The sequence below is a fragment of the Protopterus annectens genome, chromosome 10.part0 (genome assembly GCF_019279795.1).
Source record: "Protopterus annectens isolate FY-2018-M chromosome 10.part0, PAN1.0, whole genome shotgun sequence".
Classification (NCBI taxonomy): domain Eukaryota; kingdom Metazoa; phylum Chordata; order Ceratodontiformes; family Protopteridae; genus Protopterus; species Protopterus annectens.
The window spans coordinates 1,119,500,053-1,119,526,115 of record NC_056744.1 but is presented as its reverse complement, the minus strand read 5'-3'; the positions used below and the strand labels follow the sequence as shown (position 1 = coordinate 1,119,526,115).

Genomic DNA, 26,063 nt, shown 5'->3' with positions numbered 1-26,063 from the left:
ATGCACGCACTTGAAACTCTCCTTAGCATGGAGAACATCGATATCTGTGCAGTAACAGAAACCTGGTTCAGGGCTCCCGAGAGCACCCCAGCACTACCAGGTTATACCTCATACCATGCTTTTCGGCCCCAAAACTTGGACAGAACCACAAAAGGAGGGGGAGTATCGATATTCATCAAAGATACCCACACCTCCAGGTTGGTTGCAAAGCACGAAGCATCAGAGACTATCCATGAGCAACTAACAGTGGGTAAAACTGCCTTCCAGTTTATAGCCTGCTACAGACCACCCTCCCAAACCCAGGAACCCCACTCGGCCTTCCTGAGAACATTGGAAAATATGAAGTTCTCTCCAAACACCATTATATTGGGCGACTTCAACTACCCAAACATAGACTGGGAGCATTACTCTAGCTCCAACACCCTAGTCCAAAGGTTCCTAGAATTCATAAACTCAAATGCTATGGAACAACTTGTTACCACTCCCACAAGAGGGGAAAACATACTGGACCTGATCATCACCAACATGGGGACTCTATGCTCCAGACCAGAAGTGTATCCCTCACTGGTAAGATCAGACCATAAACTGATCTAACTGGATATTCACATCCCGACCCCACCCCCTGCCCAGAAAACCACAGTGAAAAACTTCTCTAAAGCAAATTTCACACTCCTCAAAACCGAGGTGGAATCCTTCAAAGCCCCGGGCCTGTGGAAAATACGGCCCAGACTGCAGAATCCTTTATAAATGCATTCTATGAACACCTTCAGGAATGCATGGATCATGCAATCCCAAATAAAACCAAGACCCAATCCTCCAAAGGCAGACGTCCTGTCTGGTGGACCCCAGCCATAAACAAACTATACAATAGAAGGAGGACGCTACTACATGATAGAGCAAAATCCCAAAAAGGGAAGACATCTCTGATCAGTATTAGCAAAAAACTAAGGGCACTCATAAAATCGTCTAAGGCCAGCTTCGAGAGAAAAATTGCACAGGACGCTAAGGATAATCACAAGGCTTTCTTTAATTACGTTAGGAACCTGGGTGGGAATTCACAGATATGCTCAGAATTAGTCCAAAATGACAAAAAATACACCAAACCCACAGACATTGCCAACATCCTAGCTGACAGGTTCAGCGCAAACCCCCCCACCAAAAGGGCAAATATCTATCCCAGCAGAGTGCTGCCCCCCTGACATCTCAGATGCTCAGGTAAGAGCCGCCCTCTCCAAAGCAAAAAACACAGCATTAGTGGGACCAGACGGTGTCCCAGGCTGCGTCCTACATGAACTCCAAGAAGAGCTAAACCCAAACATAAAACTACTGTTCAATCTCAGCCTTACTACAGGATATGTACCCAAAGAGTGGCGTACAGCAACAGTGGTCCCTCTCCACAAAGGTGGTGCCTCAATGGACCCTGGAAACTATCCATAAGCCTGACTAGCTTGGTCTGCAAAGCTATGGAAAGGATCATCATGGACCTCATAAATAAAGATATTGGGGACCTACAGACACTGGATCCTACCCAGTTCGGCTTTGTTAAGGGCAGATCCTGCCTCTTAAACCTGGTTGACTTCTTTGAAACAGTCACCAAGGCCATTGACGAAGGGAAGGTGGTCCACACAGCCTACCTGGACCTCGCAAAAGCCTTCGATACAATACCCCACTCGGGCATTATAGATAAGCTCACCAGCTTAAATATAAACCCCTATGTCACTAGATGGGTTGCAAACTGGCTCAAGGACAGAACCCACATGGTTAGAATTGCTGGAGCCATGTCAGACTCCAAACCAGTTACAAGTGGCGTCCCACAAGGCTCAGTCCTGGGACCTCTCTTGTTCGGTATATATTTCTCGGAGGTACAGGCCAACACAGAAGGACTGTGGCTGACCAGGTTCGCAGATGACTGCAAACTGGGCGCCATAATCGACTCTCCAGCCGACACAAGCATCCTCCAAAAGGGCCTCATAGAAACAGACAACTGGTGCCAGAGCCATGGCCTCAAGCTAAACACCAAAAAATGTATAGTCATCCCCTTTGGCAAAACAAAGTGCCCACAAATTACCACATAGGTGGTAATCCATTAAATACAGAAGAAGTAATTAGGGACCTGGGGACCCAAGTTGATAGCAATCTCTCATTTGACAACCACGTGGCCAAAGTGGTTAGAAAAACATTTTATATAGCCCACCTAATCATGAAGGGATTCACATCTAGATTAGGGGAGGTCATCGTGTCTCTTTACTCATCCCTCATCAAGCCCATAATCGAGTACAATGCCCCTTTTGAGATGTACCTTACCAAACACCTGCAGCAACTGGAAAGACCCCAAAAGTACCTCACCAAGAGGATCAAAGGGCTCAAACAGATGCCATATGCTGCCCGGTTAAAGAAACTCCAGCTCTACTCAGTGGCATACCACCTGCTCAGAGGTGACTTGTGCCTGACGTATAAAGCCATGCCCAACCCGGAATTAAGGGACATGCTGAACCTCAAAAAATCCAAATCCAATCGAGCTACACGCTCGAGAGACTTGAACCTCAGCACTGAAATAAATAGGACATGCTGGAGGGACAGATTCATAACCCAGAGGCTCCCTTCACTCTGGAATAAAATCCTGGTCCAGGTTAGGCAGAGTCCCTCATTGACTCTCTTCAAGAGGAATCTTGATGAGTGGATGGGAGATCGTAGGTTTACCCCGGGTATCACTTCTGTGTCACTGTTAGACAGAGGCACAGTATACTAACCTCGAAAAAGGGCATAGCAAAATTAATTTAAAATGGGTGGCGAAAGCCAAACATACTCTGGCTAGGCTTATAAATGCCCTAGGGCAGATAGCCTAGTATGAACCTATGAACCTATGAACTTGTCTAGGAATTATGTCAGGTTACACAACTTATTTTTCTTAACTTTTCCACTGTTTTATTTATGGTAGTTCCCCACTACCCCTGTATTTGTACTTTGATACATGTGAAGGCAAGGGAATGTGTACACTTATGTTACCTGTGTGTATGTTCACACACATAATAACCGATTAATTTGGAAAATGTATACTGCCTTGTGTTTTATGTCCCATTATACTTGACAATGCTACCGAATCTCCTACATGTCCACTATCTGCACCAAATGCCATGTCTTACTGTATCAGGTATCCTTGTCCACTATCATACCGATCTGTCCTTGAGTTTCAGGAAGTCCCTGAGTTTTTCTCCAGTTTTAGCTCTGTCCTTCTTCATCCCATGAAAGAAAGGGTGGCATATATTTGGAGAAACGTGGTTGATGTTACATAAGGAAATCATGACACTAATTACAGATGTACACTTCTTGCACTTCACACTCTCTTATTCTATCAACATTTCAAGGCTTCCAATTAAGTACCTAAAAATAGTAGCCAATAGCATTACCTATCCTGTCTCAATCCTTATAAAAAGTCAGTCCAGTAATCCCACATTACCTGTCTCTGGAAAAAGTCACACATTATCCCTCTGCACAAAGCAGAAATTCAACAGGCCTTATTAACTTTAGACTTACAGTATACCAGTCTTATCTCCCCTCAGCAAAATACTTGAAAAATGTATTCAAAAACAATTGCTGGACTATCTCCTGCAGGAAGAATTCCTATCCTCCCACACAACATGGCTTCCATCCTTCCCATAATACTAGCACCGCCCTTATAGCCTATATTGATACTGTCAATAAAGCTAGAGATAATGGCAAACTAGTCTCCTCCTTATTTCTAGATTTTTCTAAAGCCTTTGACGTAACTTGGCACAGCAAACTTCTACTTCAAATGTCCTCACTAGGTCTCTCTCCACCCACCCTTCTGTGGTTCAAAAGTTACCTGTCCAATAGTTATCAGTCAGTTAAATAGCACTCCATGCTCTCTCCTTATCTGTAAGTCACCACTGGTGTACAGCAAGGCTCTATCCTTGGTTCCCTCCTCTTTAACATTTTCAGCAATACCCTTTATGCATTCACACAACAGGCCACCCTTCAACAATACACAGATGATTCCACCCTCATTTGCACATCTGAAGACTTTGTACACCTCCAAAAAAATCACTCACGAAGCTTTAAAACCCACTGAAACATGGCTTCATAACTCACAACTCATGCTCAACCCAAAAAAGAACAAACCACTACTTTTTTCCCCAAATCCCTCTCTTGTTACAAAACAAAATTTAAAGTCCTCTCTCTCTCTTGGTAATACAACCGTTGAAATCACTTCTCATAGCAAACTATTAGGGGTGATAGTGATTAATAATCTTACATTCAACCTGCATATACAAAATTGCATAAAAAGCACTCATCATAAACTAGTTATGCTTTACTGAGCCAAAACATTTGTCACTGACGCACCTAGAACTACACTTGCCACTACTTATCTCCTCCCTACTCTTTGTATGCTGCTCCCATCCTTATAACCTCCAGGCTTTAAAAACATTAAAACTTGAACAATGCTATAACAAAGTTGTTAAATTTGCACCACATACCCCTTTCACAACCCACCACTGTATAGCATTGAAAATCCTAAATTCATTAGAATGGCCAAATCAACTAATATATACACGTCTTTCCACCTTTAAAATTATCCAGCATCCATCTGCCTGTCCAGCACTAAAAAGTGTTCTACACAAGTATGCCCCCAGTCAGTTATTCTGATCCAGTGATCAAAAAACCCCTGTCTGTCTACAAACCTATCAAATCTGATGGGCATTGTCTGTACTTGTACAAGATTGCTAGGGCCTGAAACTCCTTTCCTGTATCCATCAGGTCTATGGCCTCCCTCCAATATTTCTAAACCACTCTGAAAGACTTCCTAGCTAAAATCTGGTTCTGTTCTTGCTCAAAACCAGGATAAACTGTATCCCTACATGTGAACAAGTACCTTTTCATTCCATATACCTCCGTACTCTCACTTCTTCACTTACTTCCTTACTGCTATCTATTTCTCTTCCCTGACTTTCTCTCTCAGTATACCATAAGCCTGTTTTACCCTCACTTCATATTGCAATTCCAATTTGTATTAGACTAACTTACCTTTAATTTCTTTACAAACTTTCTAAAATTTCTCTAAATATTAAATGATTATCATAAACTTTGTATCGATTCTTAACCAATGTTTTTATATTATGTCTAATATGTTATAATAATGTAAACAACAGTTGTTTTTGTTTTATTTTATGAGATTGTAAAATTATTGTTCTTAAAATGCTTTGTAATAAGCATTGCTGCCTCACTTCAGTTCTCTCAGTTCCTGGATCTGGGCTGGGGTGCCTTCTGCCTCCCTGAGTCTGCATGTGTCACTCTGGGTTTCGGGCGGGTTTCCTCTCCTCTCCCACATCACATCCCTGCTGCACATGCTGCAGGGAGACTGGAAATTTGCCCTAGGTGTGTGTGTGTGTGCCCTTGTGTGGGAGGGGTGGGTGCGGGCTGGGCACTCGACACCGTAAAAACTCCACTGCCATTCATTGCGCGTGCGGGTGCTGTGGCGACCTGGCGACCTAAAAAAAAAGCCGGAAGAAGAAGAAGAAGAAAATGCTTTGTAATAATTTGGAGCTTTTCTCCCCAGGCCTCTGCTAAAAATGGGCTTCTACCCAGTTGGACTTGCCCAGCAGTCGAATGTCAATAAATAAATAAATAGTATAATAACATTTTAAAAAGTGTTCCTGATTACCCATATTATTTCTGCATTTATCTCTCATTTGGATTAGTTTTGTCCCTGATTCAGTTTTCTGTTTGTGAGGCGTCACCTGCCTTTTATATACTCCAATTTGCAGTTATTAGTATTGTGGCATTGTCCGTACTTGGTTATTAAGGAGATGTTTATTTAACGTGCTGTGTTTACATTTTGTGCTTAAGCCCTGCTTCATCTCAGCGTGGCCGCTAGCATGTATTCTGGCCATGAGCAGGTGCTTCTTGATGTCTACGGTTGCTAAGCATCTTGCATATTTGATGAGCAGTGCTGCTCGTCTTGCACAGATGGCTGATTGTGTAGGCTTCAGCATGACATGTACATGCTTGTTAATGAATCCCAGGAATACTTGTAAAGCAAATAACATTTGTGGTGATCTTGCACTTTGGTAAACGGAAATTTAGGATGTATGCTGAGACTCATACTCTTCACTAGCTTTACTATCACTATGCAAATCCATTTTGCAATTAACTTGTTTTAATATTGGGCACATCTACAATATTGTGAGTCCTTTACTTACATAAGTAGAACTGAACGAGTGTTAAAAAACAATTATTTGTGATATATTGCATAGAAAAGTATATACAATACTGTAAAATTTCTGACTGTATATGGTAATAACAGACATTTTGGAAAAATAAAACACACCAGATTTATTAAAAAAATTTAAAATATTTCCGTCAAATGATTCTGTATAATGAGCAAAGGAGTTTTAATTGTAATATCTAGTCTACATTCTCCTGACATTTAGAAGCAGTTTTTGTATCATGGTCTCAATTTTATATGATGAGCAGCACCTAATGGGTATGGCTGATTCAGTGACACTCTGAGTGCAATTCCTGAAAGCCAAGTAATCTGGTGCCATGCAAAATATGCAAATGGTAGTATAATATGATGGAAATGAGCAATGGTATTAAAATGAGGGCAATCACATATACAAATGAGGGACACAACATGATAGAGTGTTTCAGGAATGTATATATTTCACATAGAGGGATGACCATAGTTTTGACTGCAGCATAATCTTGGAGTAGTAGGACACAAACTGCAGAAACATGTATGAGGTAGCTGCTGCATTACTAAATATATGTATATGCAAGAGACTGTTACAACTGTGTTTAGTCATGGTGCTGCACATCATTGCATTTAGCACCGCCAAGCCATCTATCTGTGGTTAACACATCGTGCCCTCCATAACACAGAGATTGTGGACAACGTACATATGTGTAAAGGCTATTAGGCGCTGGTTGTGTCATACTCACATGCAGGTCCTAGGAATGTGAGAAGTGCCTATCTCTGTGGACACCAAGGTACGTGTACCTTTCCGAATGCTAGTTAGAAAGACCTTTCGGTAACCAGTGGAGACATGGTGATATATCCCAGGCATCTACCTCAAGAATGCAACACCAATTCCTTGATGCCATATTACAGTATGTTGGGGAGCATATTTGGTTTGCACATACTAAAAAAGACATAGGCAACACCATACAGGTTTTATGCAGGGTTTTTTTTTTTATTACATACTCCATTTTTCTTATGTACCTGGGACCACAATCTGTACTAAATTGCAATTAGGGCAAATCTTTTGGAGCATGGAAAAGGTATATCAACCAAAAAGGGCTCCACACTAAGACCTGCTAGGTGGCCTATAATGCACAAGATATAATATGCAACGTGTCTGAAGCTGCATGGGCAGTGCCATCAACAGCTACTTATGGACACATGTGACTTATACCAGTGGTTTGTGCAAGGCCATATTCACCATACTCATCTTATTAATGATGTTGGATATGCCCTTGAGCAAGGCTAATATCATCATTTAGAAACCCACAGGCCATTGCAGAAAATGACTGCAACACATCTTCTTTACTTATTCAAGTCTTTGTTGAAGATACATCTAGCCTGCTAAAGGATTTGTCCTGCTATCCGCGTATATTTGGTGGTACACTGCAACATGTCTCTGCAAAGCAGTCTGTTCTACGCTACATAACATCCTGATATGCAGACAGTTACAGAATGGAAGATGAACATAGGAGGAGGCAGTACCAACATCAGCAGTGCAAGAGGTTCCTGATGAAGTACTAATGGAGGAGCCTGCAGCAGAGAATGACTATTCCAGATGGAGGCAGATGGAGAATGTCATGGCAATGACTAAGAGGCAGCATCTGTTTCATAATTATAGACCAGAATAAAGCAGTGCATATAGATTAAAAATGCTTGCTTGCAAAAGCATATGTAGGTTGTGCTATACTATGCTTGGATTGGGCACATTGTGCATTAGACATAATCTATCAAAGGATCACAGTTCGGAGGTCAGGGCACAGTTATCATTGCATGCACAGCATGGGAGAACTGCAGTGACAAGTGTCAACAATAGTCAGTGTATATGTGGGAGTTTGGGTGAATATTTAGTACTCTGCACATATATGTGATTGAGCGTGTGTGTGTGTGTGTGTGTGTGTGTGTGTGTGTGTGTGTGTGTGTGTGTGTGTGTGTGTGTGTGCGTGTGTGTGTGTGTGTGTGTGTGTGTGTGTGTGTGTGTGTGTGTGTGTGTGTGTGTGTTTGTGTGTGTGTGTGTGTGTGTGTGTGTGTGTGTGTGTGTGTGTGTGTGTGTGTGTGTGTGTGCGTGTGGGTATTTATGTTGACACACAGCTTCAGCAGATGATACAACACTGTGCTGGAATCTGTTGCACAGTTTCATGGCATGCTAACCATGCACACCCAATACATTACCGCCCTCTCCAAGAAGACCACGTTCATGAGCCACATTATGGTGAGAGGAAGGAGTGCTCTGTGAGTGCAACTGTAGCTCATTCTATGGGTGCTCTCTACATAATCACCCTGTCTGCATATATATCCACATTGCCCCCTAGTGCCCACAATACTAGATTGTGGTGTAGGGGTATTAGAGGTACCTTTTCTAGGTCATGCCCTCTCCCGCCCATGGCAGGCATCCTACAAAAGACGGAGGTGGACTTGCTTTGGGAAGTGCATCATCCATGATGTGTGGTAACATAATGGATTCTATTGTATGCAAGCTGCTCTATGCCACATGTCTATGATGCTCACCATCTGGCCCATGCACTTCTTAGGGTCATCACACAGACCATGTACTACCCCAACAGGTTGACTATGCATGTTTTGGTGTCTGCCTGTCCCAGAAGTATGGCACCTATAGTCTACTCAGTCACATCTTCATGATATATGGGCTTACAGTATATGAGGGTGACTGTACTTTGATCACTCCCTATGCTGATATGTCTGTGTTTTCCTGTGCATGGATGTTATCTTGGATTTTTGGACTGGGATGCACAGACACAGCAGCTGTGTCCATTGAATAGGCTGGAAATATAGCCATCATATTTTCCAAGTTTATCACTGACACATAACCTCTTATCTTCCCGGGATGTGGCTGCTCTCATCACCATATCCAGACAGTTCCCTAAGGCAGGCCTATGTGCATTCTGGAGGACCGTGATAACGCAACACCTGTGGAAACACCAACAAATTGCCGAAACTAAGTAAGGGTTATTTACCAATACCTGCAGCTCAGATAGTGTTCTGCTAATACCACTTAATAGAGTGGTATAGTAAATGAATGGGTAACATACCTTGGGCAGTCTACTTTTGCAAATGACCTCTGATACTTCTGTAAAGAAACAAAGTTATGGCTGTACATTTTGTCAACTTGCAGTGTGCTAGTTTTGCAAAATGTTACCCATGTTGAAGTATACCCACTGGAATATCATCAACAGATGTGAGCAGCAACCTGTTTACCTCAGGGCCAATGTTTATTTCTCCACTGTAGAAGTCAGAAGTGTCTGGACTGCCTTTCAGATATACCGGGAATGCCTCCATCTGTGTCAAAGGTAGTTTTGTTGGCAGATCTCTCCCTGTGGACCTCTGTTCTTGTGCCAAGTGGGCTGCCATAGATCATGAGGCACCAATCATCTAGGTTGCCCTTCTCCTGGCATGATCTTTTGTTCCATTTTGGCTAACAGTGTTATTGATTTCAGCTATCATGCCCTACCAGCACAGTTATGGAAGGTCTGGTCAGATCTCTCCTATTGGGGTATCCACTGACCATGTGGATGAAAGTCCTGAGGTAGGGTCTTATCTTCTGCATGGGAGAATTTGCTCTTTAAGTGCTTCCCATGTACAGGTATGACAACCTGAAATTGAAATGAAAAACCTGTGAGATGTGGTATAGTCAAACATGGCATACACAATCAACAGTACAAATACGGTGAGACCTAAGTGCCATTCAGATATGTAAGCGGGGCTATCCTCATATTAATCTGGCATTCTTGTGGTGGTATGTTGTGTGCTGTGACCAGATGTGTTTTTCATATGGTGCAGGGTTAACTAACTACCCTGGAGGATGATACAGGGCACACATTTGGCTATATATGGGACAGCTCCTGGTACTGGTAGGTGCATAGGCCACATAATCAAGCTTACTGCCTCCATGCAGTCTTTGGACCCTTTCAACAGTATTTACTAGCATATTAATGCACCCAGTACAGGTGGCACTGACCCACAGCAGGCTCTGACTGCCACTGCTTATTAACGTCAATGTCAGTAGCATTCACCACTGCCATGCCATTCACTGTATCCAGAAAACCTTCTCAATCACCCAGGTGAAACATTAGATGGTATATGTATGCACTCCTCAGGCAGACATAGGCCTACAACAGGACTTCCCACAAGATGTTAAAGCAGTCACCTCATAGTGTACACAGATGATGTTCTGTGTTGGTATGTGTGTAGGCCTTTTCATTCCATATCCCACAAGCCTGATATGGCATGCAAGTATGAAGATGTTGATCATAAGTGTTACACAGGCCAAGGAGTGCACATCCACTAGACATATTTCTCACTGAGGCCTGTCAGGTGTGGGCACTTAAAAAACATAAAATCCATAGCCTAAAACAGAAATGACTTCCTGTAAGTGTAAGCACATCATACCACCACCACTTCAGTAATGCCTTACATGCATCCCTAACATCTGCTATATATGTGGGTTAGAGGGAAGTTCAGTATATATTGACACAGCCTATGAATGGTAACAGCCTACATAGTTCTTGGGCAAACATCTGGTGCATGCACACCTTTGTACTGTATTATCTGTACACCACAGCCCCCCAGCAAACATAATCAACAGCAGTAAACTCAAAATAACTTCCACAATAACTCCAGCATAACAGCAAGTAGTAGGTTTGCAAGTCCCTCAGAATAATATCTACATGGCATAAGTGCCCTCCACACATATATCACCCAAGCAGTATTGTTACAATGTCTGATGCAACTATCACCCCTCATATGATTCCTAACACTGTCATATCTACAGTCAGTAGGTTGAACGCTTTTTCCTTGGTTTACAGGTGACTATGGCACGTATGCAGGGAAATAGAACAGAACACTCACAACATAACTTACATAGAATTTACCCTGCTGTGCCAATTACCCTTCATGTACCCTGCTATGGAAGTCGATTCTCACTCAATATATACACCAGCATTACTGTCACTTATCTCTAGCACCATAAACAACTACGGGATCCAAATGGAGAGATGAGCGGGGTCTGAATGGAAAGATGCTAAATCAGCAAGCAAAAGAGAACAGTATTGCTAGAAATGATTTCATCGTCAAGTCCTGGTGAGTACCTTCACAAGGTGGACCCTGTTTTTCACAAAAATCTCACCAAGACGACACTGATATATAGACTGTATTTTATATATCATATATCATGGACAGAAGTAGGTTAAAAAATAAAAAAGATAGCTGGGTGTACAAGACCCAGGATAAAATTGTGCCTAATCCTGGTAGGTGTACAATACTGGAAAAAAATTACAGTGTAGAACCCTCAAGACACAGAAAAAATCCTACAATGGGCTAGGCCAGGCCAAGAAACTAGTAGTCCAAAAATCACAAAAAAACAATAAGCCAAAAAAGAGCTATAAAGACTACATAGTGGACTATTGAGGATAAGAAAGAAATTATGTTTTGTTAGTATTATGCAAGAAGCCCAGAATTTCCAGGCAGAAGGTATACAAAAAACACTAAGAGAAAAATTAGAAGAAAGAAATATACTTGCACAAGAAAAACTATCAGAAGCTTCAAATAAAAAATGTGTTCATTAATACAAAAGATTTGTGAAAAAACATTATGTAGACCAAGAAATCTTAAGCCATTTGGAAAAAGAAGTGACTAAGGAAGTGCGAAAATATGAAGAACAAAATCTAGATATTATTGAGAGGTATAAAAAAGCAACATAGACATGAGAAAGAAAGATCTTATATGGTGCAATTTTACTCAAAGGAGAAAGCTAAATTAATCAATACAAAAAAAGCAGCCCCAAAGATATTCAAAAAGAAATACAGGCAAAGGCATCCAGATAAGGAAAATCTGACAACACAAACAAATAAGATCACAAAGAGGGAATATAGAATAGAATATTAGTAAAGTAGAAGTTAAAAAATATAAGTTGAATTTTGGAATGCAGAAGTATTTAATATAGAAAGTCTAACACAGGTTATTTCTCAGCATGATGGAACTAGTCCCTCATCTAAGGAGAGACAGGAGGAACAGGAGACATCTGAAGAAGAAATATAGACACGAGAAAGAAAAAGAGATTTAATATCATGCAATATGTATGCAAAAGAGAAACCAAAACTAATCAATACAAAAAGAGCAGCACTAAAGACATTTAAACAGAAATATAGGCAAAGGCATCTGGATATGGAAAATTTTACAGTGCAAAAAATAAGAAAACAAAGAGGAAAAGTAGAAAAGAGGTTTAGTAATGGAGAAGTTAAAGAAATAGAAACAGAGGTTATTCATTACCTGTAAAGTGAAGGATTTAGTGCATAAAAATCTAACTCTGACAACATCATAGAAGAATTGAGCAGTGGATCCCCAAATTAAGGAGAAACCAGTGGAGCGGGAAACATCTGATCATTTGCCATATGAAGATAATTTGGAGCCTTCCATAGGAAACCAGTACAAAAGATCAGCTGGAGCTGCACATCAAGGGGAGGAAAAGGAAACTGTGGCAACCCTGACGGAGTCAATGTTGTAGAGCGATAGGCCAGCGAGTTCCCATATGAAAGAGCAACAGAAGACACAGGGTGAAACTGAAGAGAATGTGCACAGGAAGTTGTTCTGGAACTTTCTATAGAATGCCTGCAGGAAATGGAGAACAAAGAATGTGCCCTCAGTTTAGAAGAAAATAATCTAAGAGAAGAGTTACTTGATTTAATAGAGATGGACAGACATATTAAGATCGATGAAAGATATAGACTATAGAAAGTCAATAAAACCCAAAACATTAGAAATTTGATAAAACAAATGAACGCAGTAATTAGGACTGTTCAAAGAGATTCATGTGATAGAACATAAGTAAATAGGATATATGACTGTGTAGCTAAATTAATAACAGATAAAGTCTTACCAGGAAAAGCACAGGGCAGTAAGGGGAAAGGAAGTGGAAAAATCAAATGTCATCATGGAAGTATCAAATAGAGAAAACTATAAAGCAATTAAGACAAAAAGTGCCACTGGTAGAACAGTATAGAAGAGGGAACACAACAAAAATACTCAAAAAGACAGACATGATAAAAGTGATGTGCAGTATCAGAACAGATCAGGATCTACCGTGCACTATCGCAATAATAAACTAAAAATATCAGCACAGTAAGAAAAACTTAGAAGATATGCAGATACAAATAAAGGAAAAATACATAAGTAATCCATTAATGACCCGAAAAAGTTTAATAGAAAATTGGGAAATGAAGAAAAAGGAATTGAAACACCAGCAAAAAAAGAAGAAATAGATACAAAGAAGTTCAAATGTACAGGATATGAAATGGGATGAAGTAACAGCCAGAGAAACTGAAACAAAGTTAAGAAAAGCTCCTAATTGGAAAACCCCAAGCCCAAATGCAGTGCCTAACTTCTGGCTCAAATTATTAACATCTTTACATGAAGTTTAGTCATGAGTAAGAACTATTTGTATGCACACTACGAACAGACACCAACCTGGTTAACAACAGGAAAAAACAATGCTCCTTCTTAATAGCAAACCTGCAAGCTACCCTAAAAATTATAGACCAATAACCTTCCTTCCGACAATGTATAAACTATACAATGGAATTGATGCTGACACAGTTTACAGTCACTTAGAAGCAAACTCAATCATGTCAACAGAACAAAAGGTAACAAAGAAAGTCATATGGAACACAGAATCACTTGTTGTTAAATAAAGTAATAATGGAAAGCTGTAAAAAGGGGAAAAATCTAAGTACAGCATGGATAGACTATAAAAAAAACATTTGACAGTATCCCACATTCATGGATAAAAGAGTGCTTCAAAATGTATTAGACTACACTGATTGATTACACTATAGCCACCATGAAACAGTGGGAAACTACTTTGCAGTTAAGACATGATAAAGGACAAACTACTATTCCAGGGATAAAAATTCAAAGGGGGATATTCTAGGATGACTCTTTGTTACTGCTGCTCTTTTGTCTTGCCCTTAACCCATTAAGCTGTCTATTTAACAGATTAGGTCATGGTTATAATTTGGCTCCCAGAAAACAACAAAGCATAAAGACTTGTCATCCTCCTTTAGTAGATGATTTAAAACTGGGTCTATATTAGAACACCGAACATTCAAAATGTCAAGTGTTCTAATATTGAACCCTATGAATCGAAAATTGAAAACATCGAACATTCAGAACAGCAATTTTTTTCCTAGGGAAAAAATTTGCTGTTCCAAAACACATACACGCAACACAAGCACACCAAACAAACAGCAATCCACACACATACACCTAAACTCTTACACCTAACCCTACACTAAACTATGCATACACCACTATCTAATTACCTAAACCCAAACCCTAACCCTAAGATCTGTCACTATCTCACAGTCACCTCACAAGCGCCCCACCCCTAACTCACCTACCCCGCCCTAACCCTCACGTCCACACAATCGCACACTTACCTGAACCCGACCCGTAACTTTCCACCACAGTGCTGAAAATACCAAAGCAACAGAAATGGACAACCAAATTCTTTCCCTAGGAAAAAAATTTGGTTTTCTGTTTCTTCAATATTTTCAGCGTTCGCTGAAACTGGTCGATATTAGAACACTATAAATTTTGAACGTTCGGTGTTCTAATATAGACCCTTTAAAACTGTATAGTTCATCAGATTGGAAAAATTGAAAAAGCAGTAGCCCACTGTCATGAATGTTATGAAGCATGAAAAAAATAACCAGTAAAATACATTCCCCACTAATGTTTCTTTCTGAAACATTTATTACTTTCAGCAATTATTGTAAATAGCTATGAACAATTATCTGCAGGTTGCTCAATTGAGATGAGACCCATAGAAGATGTAGATGTTTTAATTGTACATTTTCAAAGCTTCTAGCATGTTCCTTATGCTTGAGCCTCATTTGAATTAATGTTTCTAATCAGAATGTTTATGTCACTGCACGTTTAATCATTGCCACTCTAAGGGTCTCATACAACTACCTAGAAAGTGCATTTTGCATGCATGGGTGGGTCAACAACCCGTGTCAGGACCTGAGCAGAATATACATTTTATTTCCATAGCTAACAGTAGCACTAAACACTGGATCAGACTTAAACTAAATTTATTTATTTATTTCACATTTGTTAACCGGGTTGGTTCAGACGAGTTTCAAAAAATCCATTTTCAGTGGAGACCCGATGAGGAAAGCTCCAATAACTTCTAAAGCAATAAAAAGTAAAAAGAAACATTATACAAAAGATAAAATAGAGTACAAACTGAAATGCTGCTATACAGATAGGGTTGTCACCTCACATAAGGCTAATTCCTGGAGATGCTATTTTAATGTTAACACAAACCGTATTGTTTGGTCTAAGTGCTCTCCGACTCGGAGACTAACAATCTTTGATATGGTAATATTCATAATGATTGTACAATGAATACTATGTACAGGAAAAGTTCAAAACAATAATACAATGGTAAACTAATTATTCAAATATTCATTCTGTGTGCTTTGGTAGAGTCACGAAAAACTACTTGCGCTTAAAAGTATTTTTCTAATCAGATCTTGCAGCCGCCAACAATTTGGGTGTCTTCATCAAGAATTCATGAAACTGAGAACAACTGTACCTCAAATTTTCACACACCTGCAGCTCAGCTCGCAAAACACCAAGCCCCAGATGATTTATTTCTTTGGTCCACAAAGAATTCATCACAATGAAAGTTTGTTCACATGAAGAATTTGACACAGGTATAGAAAATGCGAAGGATACAACTTTAAAGAGTTCCTCACCACACTTCTTATGTGTCAGTTTTGCAAACAAATCCTTCCATCAATCAACCACTCATTCATTTTTTCCACCAGCTCTGTTTGGACATCACGCAGAATACAGTAGTCATCATAATACTTGTCTTTGTCTATGTCAATGTGCAACTTGTCTGTCAGTTCCTCGAATAAGCTCCACATCACTGGTTCTTTCAAGGTTAAAGCTCTCATTGCTTGAAATTCTGAATCATGGTAATTATACCACTTGTCCAGGTAGTTTAAACACTTGTAGAATTGATCATCAGCTTCAAAGTGCCTTTTCTTATTCTGTGGAATTCTTTTAAGCATGTCTGCAGCAGCCTTTCCATAAAATTTGTCTTGCCTGTGATCTGCAATTTTCTGTCTTATTCCAACCATAATGCAGAGAAAAAATCAAGACTGGTAATAAACACAGTTCACCTGATAAGAACCCGATCCTTTAATGGCAAGTACAGATAACAAACATGAGCGCTTTCGTCTGCAAAAAATACAAACTTCATCAGATATTCCAACCATAATGTCATGCGGTTCAGAACTAATAGTCTGATCCAACTCTTAACAGTAGCACACTACTTTGAAAGACCTGCATAACATTGTGTAAGAAACAACAGTAGACTCTAGGTATGGACTCACTTTCTTCGACTCTAAAGGCATCCCAAATTACTTTGTGGCATTCTTCTTCTCCCAGTGAAACAAAGTAAGACTGCAAAGCAGGCCATATTAGAAGTATTGTTTCAAGTGCTGGAAGTAATGATAACCATCTCTTTGGTACATGACGAAGAATGTCTTGATACTCAAGTTCGACAAACTTAAAAAATGACTGGAGCTGTGCAGTTCGTTTGGCATATCCGGAAAATTCAGCATAACCTTTGAGAATGAGAATTTCCGCATCCATTTACAAAGTTTTGCATGCCTGTTTAACACAATTATGCAGAATATGGCACTTGCAATCCACAGAAATGAGTTCAGAATTTCTTTTTTTCAGTTTCTCCTACACAGAAATCTTCTTGCCAAAATTCACTGCAGCATTATTCCCAAAAATGCAGACACTCGACTTATTTCCAATGCATTTTTCTCTATCACTTCAACTAATCTACCCATTATCGTCTCACTGCTTTCATCTGAATCTTCATAAACGTCTAGCAAACCATGTTTTATTCCTTCCTGTTTTGAAAAATACTGCACTTTAACTGGAAAAAGTTTAACGCTTCCTTTGTTTGAAGAGTCAGTTGCTATTGAAAAGTACTTTGATTCTTGTAAGTCAGAGATCAACTGTTCTTGTGAAGCAGGAGTGAGAACATTTTCAGTTATATTAGTTGCTTTCATTCTGCCGCAAGCAATTTTTTCGCAATACTAGATTCTGGGAAAATAGTTCCCATTATCTTGTTACCGCAATTTTGACTTGCATAGCTGTGATGATGCTTAACACTGTGGTAAGTTAGAGTTACTTCAGCAGCTGTTATGACATCGTCATCTTTGGTATTTGGTTTTCTGAAGAAGCTCATCATGACTGTATTTTGCTTAATCTGCTTTATATTTTTATTATGTTTCTCCGATGTTGCATGCACTACTACTGATCTGTGTCCCTCATACTTTACTGTAAATGTGTGATGGCAAATTTTGCATTCTGCTTCAGACTCTGTTTTCTTACTCAACCAATCCTTAAAAATCATCTTCTTTTAACCATTTATCATTGAATGAACAGTGATGTTTCTTTTTTGCCTTTATACAACTTTCAGATTCAGAATCCCAATGCTTTGATTCAGCCAATGCGACTTGTGAGGTTTTATTGATCGTGCACAGTGCAGCCAAGGCAACAAATTAAGTACAGTAGACTCTACGTTATCCAGCACCCATGGGGATTGGTACAGTACAGACTCTGCTTCCAGGGCAGCAGGCAGCTATAGGATCGATCTTAAGGTGTCATACATGGTGGATTACATTTTTTTATGGATAAGAAATTTCTTGTTTGGAAAACCAACCCAAAAGAAAGTGAAATATATAATAAAACTAAGGAAACGGTTAAGCAGCTTTTATATTCCCCTATTCTTGTTGGTAGATGATGTATAAGTGTCATTTCCGGTTGCAAGAGAGTCAACTCTAAGAGCAAAAAATCAGGACAAAGCAGTAAATAATGAGCAATATTTAAAAATGGTACCTATTTTTGGGACTTAGTTCCACTTTTATTTATGGCTTTGTCCAGATTTCTTGCTCTAAGAGGTTGAGAGGTATGGAGCGAGACATGTGTGTGTGTGTGTGTGTGTGTGTGTGTGTGTGTGTGTGTGTGAAAGATAGAGAGAGAGAGTGTCCAATGTGTGAATGAATGTGTAAGTCAAGTCAAGTGGCATACCTCTCAACCTCTTAGAGCAAGAAATCTAGACAGAGGGATAAAGAAAAGTGGGACAAAGACCCCAAAATAGGCACAATTTTTAAATATTGCTCTTACAAACTTAAAAAGTTGATAGAATAACAGGTTTTGCATTAGCATAAATTTTCTGAAGGGTATGAAGTCTGAAACTCAAATGTCTGTCATTATTTTCTAACTTCAGTCTTTATTTATTTGCCGCTAATATGCCAGAAAACCACAATTTTATAAGAAACGGACCGAAAATATGAGGCAAAAATCTGGACATTCTGCAAAAATCTGTACAGTTGAGGTAAGTGGGTGTGTGGCTGTGTGCATGTGAGAGACAGAGAGAGAGAGAGAGACAGTGATGTATGAATAAATGCGTAAATGGGTGTGTGGCGTGTGGGTGTGACAGACAGTGAAAGTGACGTGAATGAATGCAGGTATGAATGAGGAAGTGACTGTGTGTGTGTGTGTGTGTGTGTGTGTGTGTGTGTGTGTGTGTGTGTGTGTGTGTGTGTGTGTGTGATCGGGAGATTGAGTGCGATGTGTGAATGAATGCAGGTGTGAATGAGGAAGTGACTGTGTGTGTGTGTGTGTGTGTGTGTGTGTGTGTGTGTGTGTGTGTGAGAGAGAGAGAGAGAGAGAGAGATCAGGAGAGAGAGAGAGAGATAGAGAGAGAAAGAGATCAGGAGAGAGCGAGGGTGTAATGTCATTATTCCTGGACATTTCTGAGTTTTTTTAATTACTTTCAGAAGACAGGAGATGCTATATAGAGCAAAAATTCCTTACTGCTTCTAATAGACTCACCCTCGTTAACTCTTATCTTTTACCCATTCTTCTATATGGCTCTCCTAGTTTGACTAACATGCAGATCTCTCTTAAATCACAACTGTAGTAATGCTATAATAAGATAGCTAGATTTGCAGCTAGCCTGCCACGTAGACCTCATGATTGTTTTGCATTGCATGCTCTTTATTGGTTAGAACTCCTACATCAACTAGCCCATAAAATATCATATAATCAGTCTACCTGTCCTTCTATCTCCTCAGTACTTCATCATTATCTCCCAAATCAACTTCTGCTCTCTCAAGACAAAAACCTGCATGAAAACTATAAACAAAAAAGTATGGGACAAAGCCTATACTCACACTGAACAGCCAAGCTATGATACAATATCCCAAATTCAATCAGAACTATATCACAACTTCATGTTTTTAAATGCTGTCTCAAAGGATTTCTGACTAACGTATGGCTATGTCCATGCACCTCTCCTGTATGATCTACTTCAAGAAATACTTCACATTCTTACCAACCTTTCGTCATGCTAGCTGTCTATACCTTATCAGCACTTGTTTCTACGCATTCATAGGGGGAACTCGCATCATCATTTTTTGATTATTTCTGAGCGTAGTAGACTATGCTTCTAAAACTTTTGTATATACATACTGATTTTCATATTTAATTGTAATTTTTTCTTTTATTATTAAATCACTGACATCTTCTCATGCTTTATTGTATCCCAAGGCCAACCTGTATGCATATATGCTTTTTTATACAACCATTTTATTTGATACTGTTTAACTCAGTAGAGCTTTTCTCCCTGGGCCTCTGCGGAAAAACGTTATTTATTACCCAATTGGACTTCTCCAGTAAACAAATGTCCATAAATAAATAAATAATTATAGCCACTGACCATAGGTATGTTAAATTTGATACTGCTGCTACAGAACTCTTGGTTGATTCAATTTTAGAAAAGCTACTTCATCTGAGCAGAGTGCTTATTTAGTTATTTGACATGCCAAACCATATGAAATGAAAAATAATGCACCAACTTTATTCAGTGTACCCATGCCCATTTGGTGACATTAGTCTGCATGACTGAATCATCTAGAGCCATATTTTACACTATCAAGTGGCAGGCCCTGCCACGGTGCACAGTTTGTGATCTGTGTTTTCCTATCTTGAGGATACTGTACTTTTATAGGACACCATATAAGAGACTGCTTTGCTGCCCACAACTCCATTCTTGGGTGATTTTCAAGATGGAAACACTCAGCATGTCTTTGGGAAATGGGAGAAAACCCACAGAGACATAGGAAAAACATGCAAACTCCATACAGCCATTGGCTGGGAGTCAGGATCAAACCTAGTGAGGAAAGGGCAAAGGGGTAGAATCAGTAATTGCAAAGTCTTCCCCAGTGAAACAGTTGGAATACAGCATAAACCCCTGGTTGCCACAATCACCTGCAAGCAGTGGTCAGTGAAGGCTCTAAGGTCAACGGAGACCAGGCTGAAGACCTAGAAGTAGACTGGAGGGAAAGCACAACAGTTCAAGGAATTACTTAGGGCCGTAGCACTCAGGAATAAGAGGAAATAGGTAGAGCTGAAGAAGAAGAATGGTAGCACTTCAAAATAGCATGTGTGAGGACTATGGAACAAATACGCAACTGTACCAGGTATAAGGTACATAAGGAAAAAACGGTCGTGGAATTCAGAAGTCTACAAAGTCACCAAAAGAAAAGAGTGCAGAAAAAGTGGGAGATACACAAGATGAACCAGGCTTGGAAGGAATACTTTTAGGTAACTAAGTTGCTAAGAGAGACGTTGTAATAGCAAAGAAAAGGCATCAGAGGCACAGTACCAGCTTCTGGAAAGTGATTCAGTAGATAGCACAAAGAATCTATGTCTTGTTGCAAGGCAAATACAGAAAGATAAATAAGATAGCCAGACACCCGTCATAAGGAATGCCAGCAAAAACCTGCTCACCAGTCCACAGGACATCAAAGGCAGATGGAAGGAGTACTTCCAGCAGATTCTGAACTAAGAACAACCCACAGAAGTGTACTGCCCGAGTCACAGCCTATGATGAAAGTGGAGGGGGAGCCCACCACAAAAGAAGTAAGAACAGCATTAAGGAAACTGAAGTTAGAGAAAACAGCAGCCTCAGATGAGGTCACAGGAGATATGATGTGTGAGATAGGGGAGAAATGTCTGCTGAGGCACTCACAGCAGTGTGAAGAGAAAGGTGCATCCCCGATGACTGGAGAATAAGCATACTTATGCCAACATGTTCAAGAACAAAGGGGACATCCACAACACTGGGGAGTATATATGAATCAGACTCCCATCACACTGCATGAAAGTTCTAGAGAGGTAGATTGACAAAGGAACATACAAAGTAATAGAACGTAAGATGGGAGACGAGCAGCTCCTTTTCTTATCAGGATGCAGCATCACTAACCTGATGTTTACAGTGAGACAGATACTGCAAAGAAGCTAGAGATGAGGAAACAGTCCAACTGTGCATTACTAGACTTGGAGAAATCAAAGGACAAGGTATCATGAAATCTGATTTGGGCAGTCCTATGATGGTCCTACATCCCAGAAACATTGGTAGAATTAGAACAGGCTATGTACAAGGACCCAATGACTCAAGTATGAACAACATTTGGTCTCACAAAGGGGTTCCCTGTGGGAGTGAGAGTGCATCAGGGTCCAGCTCTGAGCCCACTATTGCTCACATTGGTGATGGACTACAATAGCCAACAGATCGGAGAGGACAGATCAACAAAGTTGCTGTAAGCAGACAATGAGGCATTACAGGTAGACTCTAAGCAAGTACGTCCACAAAGTATAGGGGAATAGAATGCAAAATTGAAGACACATGAGATGAAACTGAGTTTAGATAAAACTGTTGTAGTGGCAGCAGTTTGGGGGATATCAGAAGAAGATGAGGAGATAGTGGAACAGGTTAACAGCTTCAAGTATCTGGGAGGAGTGGTTCAGAAGAAGGTAAGTCTGAATAAGGAGGTCAAAGCTAGAACCAGAGGGTCTGCTGCCACCTTGCACAGTGTGTCAGGATAATGTATGATGGAATCATGTCAAAGAAGCCGATAATGTGTACAAAACAGTAGTGTGACCAGTACTACTGTATGGTACAGAAACCTGGGCACTGAAGGTGGTGCAGTTAAGAAAGCTAGAGGTGATGGAGATGAAGTGCCTGAGATAGGTGGTAGGATGCACACTGTGGGACAGATGAAGAAATGAGGATAAAACAGCAGAAGCCAAAGTAGCTCCAATTGCAGAAAAGGTCAAAGAGAACAAATTACAATGGTTCAGATACATGTATAGAAAAGTAGAAATCAATGTGGTGAAGATGATTTGGGGAAGACAGGAAAAGGGCAAGAGGAAATAAGAGTATCCAGCAAAAAGGTGGATGGACTGTGAGAGAAAAGACCCATGACAGTCAGGCATGAGTGTCAAAGTAGGTGGAAGAGAGGCATTGAATCGAGAGTGATGCCAACAGTTGACAGGACACCCCAACCCCATGTGGAAAATGAGAAAAAGGGGGTTGATCATGCTGATTTTTCTGGTGTATATCTTTCTGACAACAGGCTCTGTTTTTAATGTACCTCATTAGTTTGTTGCATGAAATCCAAGTGAATGATATACTTTAAGTGCAACACTATATGTGACATGTTTATAGCTTGTGATGTGTCTCATTTTAAGACATACATAATGACTGATTTTAAATTAATGGCAGTAAAGAGTTACTCCAGACTACTCCAGAAAACTGTTTCTTTCACTTTTTTCAAACTCTAAAATGTGATCTTACAATTTTCTTTTGAATCTGCATTTAGTTCTCTGAAACCATTGTTTCCTGATGCTGCAATGACATCTGTTTTGTATTATGAAGAGACTTGAAAGGATAGAATGGCATATGGTACTACTAATTGCTATGCTATGTACCCAATTTTCACCTGATAATTCCAGTATTAAAGAATTAGCAATGAATGGTCTTCCAAGAACACAAACTTATGTAAAGTCATGGATCAAGACATATCTAGTGTTTGTTAGGCATGAGTGTGGTTTACTTGTTTTCTGTTCAAACATCTCACCTCTTTGCAAAGCCATATTTATTCCTGGAGGTAAAGCCATAGAGCAGGATGCCCACTTTATTCAAAATGAAGACCAATTCTACAAAGAGAAGAATGTCTTTGTATGATATTTAGCAATAAAAAGCATTATAACACTATTTTAGTGCAAAGGGTGCTATGATTATACTCCAATATCAGTTAAAATAACTTTCTTCAGCATTACTCTAGCACAAGACCTGATCTTAACAATGGTTGAAAGGGTGAAGCACCATCCCGCTAAGTGTTGTTAAGATCACCTCTGGTGCTATGCACTAATAGCTGACAGTACTGGCCAGCAAATGACAGCAACATAATATAAAATGGCTTCTTTGCAGCTTTGTTTCTGCCTGCTGTCTAGAAAATTACAGCCAGTCAAAATAGATTTACAAATCAACTGCTTCCCTTGCACCAAAAATTTTAAGGATAGTTCATGCTATCTGTTTGATAGTGCCTCCCAAATGCTTTACTGGCTTTCAAAGCCAGCACAACACCTACCCCCAGATTTAATAAACTCTGTGTAGGAATAGTATAAGTCCTACACGGAGTGTACCGTGGCCATGTTTGCAGCTCCCCCTCGGCATAGTGCCTTGCATATTAATGAAGGCATGCTACTGAGAGAGAACTGTGTAACATGATACAGAATCAGTGTAGGGGATATGTTACAGTGTCCACAGATAAGTAACACAAACCCTGCACTGTTAAAGTGTGGAATGACATTTAAATAATAAAGTAAAACATGTTTAATTTTTTTTTTGTTTGTATTTTTTGTGTTTGCATGGCACTTAGCAATAGACACATGCCAGACATCTAAAAATAGAAAGCAGATGCATTTAATTAGTTAGGAAAGGTCAAGTTTAAGCATAGCTAAGTGAGTTTGTGGCGTGCAGTGCAATGCTCTGCAGTGCTTCAACATAACTGAGAGCTTTATGGAAATATATTGCTCTAATCACCATATCCTCGGTAGCTGAATGGTTAGAGTCACACCTTGTGTGCAGTAGGTGCATGGTCTGAATACAGGCCATTTAGCTTTTTACATTCGAAAGGGAAGTGTTATAACATTTTTTTTAACATGTATCTATTGACATTTGTTAACTGGGTTAGCCCAGCTGCACCAGAAGCCCATTTTCATTGGAAAACCAAGGATAAAATCCTCAGTTACACACGTGTCCAATACATTAAAGCTACACTCCAAGATGATGTAGTGAAATGCATATGTTTAGGAGATATAAAGTAAAACCAATGCACATAATAATAAAGTATCATTAATGAACAATTTGTTTCTATAATTTTTTTTTATATTTTTTGAAAAACTCTGGTTTGCTAGTAGCCAAGCTCTGCTAAGCATTGGTAAGCCAAGCAAAGCAATGCTTAAACAGGACCTGTTTTAGCAGTACTTAGCAAAGTGCAGCTCTGCTTATCTGGTTTGGGCACTGCTAAACAATCCCAGTTTAAGCAGTCCTCAGCTCAGCTAAGTGGGTTTGCACACTGATAAGCATTGCTAAGCCTTCCCTGTTTAGGCACTGCTCAGCTGAGCTCAGTGGGTTTGCATGGTGCTTAGCAGAGCTGAGAATTTTTAAAAACATCCAATGATGGCAAAGAGTGGGAAATCAGCCTTATTTAAGTGTAGCAGGTAGGAATACATCCAGAACCTGTTGGAGTTTGATTGTTGCTGGAGCTATGGCTGGAGTTGGAGAGGGTGCGCACTTCTGGGCACAGTGCTGGGGGCATTTTGGAGTTCACGGTCATGGTTGGGCACCTTGTGAAAGACCATGGTAACTGGCTGCTGCAGAGCCAGTACCAGGGTTCCAAATACAAATCAGAGGCCGAAGACCAGCTAGCACATGACTTCACCACTGCAACTGGTATCCCCCACACTGGTGAGCAGGTGCATCATCATTATGAAGACCCGAAGCATAGGGGGGGGGGCTCTTGGCCTACTCAATCCAAGACACACCGGACTGCAATGACCCCAGAAATTTGTAAGCAGGAACCATTGATTTAGCAAATTCTAGTATGAATATCTGATAGACAGGTATGCATAATGCTGTTTTCCCCCCACAGCTGCTGAGGAGAGGGCTCACAACCTGGAGGCCCATGCAGGGCGCCTGGCCAGAATGCATCGAGAGTGTGGTAAGTACAAATATATTTTGCAGTATATAGTAAAGTAATTAAGAAAGAGTACAGTCATAACTGCCAGTAGGTATATTCTGTTGTGAGTGTACTGCAATAAATGTGTTCATAGACCTGGAATGATATAAATGAGTACTGACAGGTATAGTTCAATATAGATGAAAGCATAAAACATAATAATATTGAGGAAAGAAAGTTAATACTGCATTAATAATGTTTGAAAATAACGTGTATACTGTATTAATAATACACTGTAATAAAGTACACAGGCACTGAAAATGTGAATGGAATAAATTAACTGCATTCCTAATCTACAGGACATACAGTACAACTGTAGTCAGAATTGTGAAGAAATAAAGGTAGTACTGCATAGGTTGTGTAAAAACAGATGTCTTCCAATGCCTGCATTATTTAAAGTGTAGAACAATAAAGATTGTCAGCTGTATACCAATCACTGTGTCATGTCACCCTCAATAAATCTGTGTTCTGTCAATTGTTGTGTGTATCGTGGGCTGTTGTTTAAGAAATTGAATATTACAGGTGCTGTGAAGTAAACACGTGTATAACACCATGAAGTGACTGAAGGTTGGTCAATAAAGAACTGTTATGCTAAAGTGTAG

The 26,063-nt window shown here is 39.9% G+C and overlaps 1 long non-coding RNA gene across 1 annotated transcript in view; it reads right to left on the bottom strand.

Annotated features, from left to right (window-relative positions):
* The window catches only part of LOC122813505, a 1,588,111-nt gene that overhangs the window by 826,562 nt on the left and 735,486 nt on the right, over positions 1 to 26,063 (bottom strand). The window lies entirely within an intron of this gene.